Genomic DNA, 4,248 nt, shown 5'->3' with positions numbered 1-4,248 from the left:
ACACACACACACACACACACACACACACACACTGTAGTTTGTTTTGACTCAGTCCCATGTTACTGCTGCTGGAAAATACTCCCTAAAGCCCCAAAAGTGGATTAATCCTCAGCTGAAAATAGTCCCCTAAAAAATGCACTATTTACTCCCGTTTGAGAAGTATTTGCCAAAACTACAGTGGCAAATTGACTCAGAAGATTATTAACCTTTTTCTTAAAAACTGAAAGTATATATTTGTGAACTGTTTTTAAAGATTCACGTCTTCAGTAGGAACGAGTCCCACAGAGAAGCTGGACTAACAGATTGTTTGTTTTACTCTATTTATGCGATTTGTTGAAATAAAGATTGCTGCTAGCCTTATGCTTTAACACAACAGCAGCGAGAGAGTGAATTAAAATTAATCCACTAAAGATCAAAATGTATTCTGTAAGTCAGATATCTCAGCATCTGGCCGAGTACCTGCTGAGTCATCAATCAATGGCCCCTTTAACAAAACAGACCATAATCACCCGCAGGTGTTAAAAAGGTGATTGTTAAACACTGATTCCAGGAAGTCCTGCACTGGGAACTGCCAAACTTTATTTACAAACTGGAACAGTGCCGCTCTGATCACATGGCGTTTATCTAAAAGCTGCTTGATCTCGACATGATCACGGTACGGCTTCAGGCCCCAGAGGAAACAAGACTACCAATGCACACTACCCAGCCTGACCAATGTGGTTTCAACTAGCAGGCTGATCAGCAACAGACCCTCTGACACTGTTAGATCCTCAAACTCTCGCTTGTTGGGGCTAAACAACATCTGTCGTGCAGATTTGGAAACGGCGATGTGCCAGCAACTTACATAACCTGAGCTATAGCGGCAAATCAGTAAAAACAGAAAGAGCTCACTGCTGCTGTCTCATCTCTCCTGCAGATGTTGGAGATCAGCACAACGCCAGCGGAGACTCTCAGGTTTGTACTGTTATACATGCAGATGCAAGAGAGAAGTGGGGAAACACACCAGCAGGTAAACACTAATCTGCTGGAGTCACAGGAACCAGACACGATAGCCAGTGTTAGGAAATGAACTTCCACTTTAACACATAGAGACATTAAGCTCAGGTGTGTTTATCTGCAGCAACCTCTAATATAAGCTTTTGAAATAAACAAACTGTTTATTATTTTTGCCACCAGCTGATTAAACTCGAATTATGAACAGTTCAAAATGTTAATCATCAGTGAAAAGATAAGACAATTCCTTACTGTAGTTCCTAAATATTGTAACATATACACACACACATTTCATGAGAACTTCAGACCGTCAGACAATCTGCCAGATAAATGATTGTGAAGCTGATGTTGAGATCAATAAGGACAACACAGTCTATCTTGTCTACTATTGGCTATTTTTTTTTAATGCATAAGCAACATAACTTCCACCTTACATCCATCATTTTTACATTACATTATTATTAAGTACATTGCTTGGCTTAAGAATATTGTTTAAATCATCATTAAATGAAACTAATTGTTGCAATGATGTGTGAGTCAGCTTTTTTTTTTAATTGCAAATTTAGCTTTACTTAATTCTCTGAATTGAACAGCTTGTGTCTTATAGTTCTATTTAAAATGTATTGGTTTATTTAACAGGGACATTGCACATTAATAAACTCTGCTGTAAGTGCACCAGTATAAGTTATTTTGATCGTTTATAAGCATGCAGAACAGTAATAAAAAGGAGAGAGAAAAGCAAAGCCACAATTTAAGACATGCATGCAGGTAAACGAGGACAGACTGGCGATAGAAAGACCTCGACAGCAGATGGAAGTTCACAGCTCAGACATATTGTTTCATCGTCTAGTTGCGTGACTGTGTTAAGTCAGCTTCTGATATGTTTTTTCTGTTTGTTCTGCAGGCGTCAGATGCCTCTCAGAGGAAGCAGAGCACCTACGCCCCGCCCACCATGAAAGGTAAACACAATTTTAAGCCCGGTCTCCAATCACTTAGCAAAATGTGCCCAATGCCTGAAAACATATAAGACGATGCTGTGTGCAAGGAAAGTGGAAGAAATCAATTTCCCCTGGAGGAGAAGATTATAAGGAGGGTTTACTTGGTGCATCTCAGGTCCCTCTGCAATCTACAACAATTAATCACCATTAAAGGGGAAAGCAGAGAACGCCAGAAACAACAAAGACACCAATCCAAGCATTTAAAACACAAACTATTTTACAACCATATGGCAGCATTGATAGAAAAGTTTTTGTAAGTGCCTGTGAAAAGATCCTTGAAAGCACAAAGACAGAAAGAAGCTGCCCACTGAGTCTTTTCAGACTCATTGAATTTCTTTGAAGATAAAAAAAATCTCTTAATTCTGGATTATTTGCAACGTCTGTTGTCCTTCAGAAATTCAGTGTCAAAACTGATTTAAGGTGCGACCGGGCAAACAAATGCCTACTGCAGTGATGCATCAGTTTCCTTTCTTTACAAATGCTCTTTCACTCACTACATACACAGGATGTTCTTTGTTCAGAGGTAAACATGCAAAAGAATTACAGCATACGTCACTAAGAATTTCTTCTGATCCTGGATCTGTAATGTCGTGCACTGGTGGTTTTGTTCACACACCAGTCTCCTCCTTAGTTTTTATGGTATCTATATGTTGTTTGCTTTTTGTTTTTAGGGAGTTCTGCTTGTATTTAAAAAAAATGTTTTTCTTTCTTTGTCTTAGGGGTAGCCATTTCTGGTTTTTCTTGTTTTCTGTTTTTTTAGTGTTCAATATTTTTCAGTCTCAGATCTAGGCTCAGCTGGCAGGACGGTGGTGGGGCTGTGGCGGGGCTGTGGCGGTTACTCATGATGATTTGGTTTCTTAAACTGTGCTTTGAGGAACAAGGTGGCTCATGGGCTTTTTCTTTTCTCTTGTACTCAGTAAGAGTGCTTGTTAATCCATAGCGCAGACTGTTATTGTTTTCTTCAGTCAGGGTTATAAACAGCATGTTTATATTTTCAGTGAGTCAATGATTAGTTGTCATTTTTCATTATTAAGTAAACCTCTCTTTATCTATGTGAATATACAACCTGTTCTCACTTGTAGGGTACCCAGGGCGTCAAAAACAGACGCCAGGGAGTCTTGACCAAGCGTCCACATGTGACGAGTTGGGAGAGAGAATGTAAATTTATCCAGTCAAACAATTACAGCATTTTTTTTATAAATTATAGCAGCTTTTAAATAGGATGAGCGTCATCTGGCTGAAATGTGCAACCAAAAACGTGCATTAAAAGCTCCTTTTTTTAGTAACACTGGAGACAGCTGGTTTTATGGTTTGACAATTAGTTTATTTATTTTGGGGGTTTTATTGGTGTTAGTAGTAGAACTGTGTTTGTTTACCTTTGGGTATGCAGGCTATGTAAGTTATATACACTCACCTAAAGGATTATTAGGAACACCATACTAATACTGTGTTTGACCCCCTTTCACCTTCAGAACTGCCTTAATTCTACGTGGCATTGATGCAACAAGGTGCTGAAAGCATTCTTTAGAAATGTTGGCCCATATTGATGGATAGCATCTTGCAGTTGATGGAGATTTGTGGGATGCACATCCAGGGCACGAAGCTCCCGTTCCACCACATCCCAAAGATGCTCTATTGGGTTGAGATCTGGTGACTGTGGGGGCCATTTTAGTACAGTGAACTCATTGTCATGTTCAAGAAACCAATTTGAAATGATTCGAGCTTTGTGACATGGTGCATTATCCTGCTGGAAGTAGCCATCAGAGGATGGGTACATGGTGGCCATAAAGGGATGGACATGGTCAGAAACAATGCTCAGGTAGGCTGTGGCATTTAAACGATGCCCAGTTGGCACTAAGGGGCCTAAAGTGTGCCAAGAAAACATCCCCCACACCATTACACCACCACCACCAGCCTGCACAGTGGTAACAAGGCATGATGGATCCATGTTCTCATTCTGTTTACGCCAAATTCTGACTCTACCATCTGAATGTCTCAACAGAAATCGAGACTCATCAGACCAGGCAACATTTTTCCAGTCTTCAACTGTCCAATTTTGGTGAGCTCTTGCAAATTGTAGCCTCTTTTTCCTATTTGTAGTGGAGATGAGTGGTACCCGGTGGGGTCTTCTGCTGTTGTAGCCCATCCGCCTCAAGGTTGTGCGTGTTGTGGCTTCACAAATGCTTTGCTGCATACCTCGGTCGTAACGAGTGGTTATTTCAGTCAAAGTTGCTCTTCTATCAGCTTGAATCGGTCG

The 4,248-nt window shown here is 40.3% G+C and overlaps 1 protein-coding gene across 1 annotated transcript in view; it reads left to right on the top strand.

Annotated features, from left to right (window-relative positions):
* The window catches only part of ppp1r1c (protein phosphatase 1, regulatory (inhibitor) subunit 1C), an 18,765-nt gene that overhangs the window by 5,808 nt on the left and 8,709 nt on the right, over positions 1 to 4,248 (top strand). The gene's annotated exons all lie outside the window — the stretch shown is intronic.

Source organism: Micropterus dolomieu, linkage group LG12 (assembly GCF_021292245.1).
Source record: "Micropterus dolomieu isolate WLL.071019.BEF.003 ecotype Adirondacks linkage group LG12, ASM2129224v1, whole genome shotgun sequence".
Lineage (NCBI taxonomy): Eukaryota > Metazoa > Chordata > Actinopteri > Centrarchiformes > Centrarchidae > Micropterus > Micropterus dolomieu.
The sequence above is the reverse complement of the archived record's forward strand: the minus strand, read 5'-3'. Positions and strand labels throughout refer to the sequence as shown.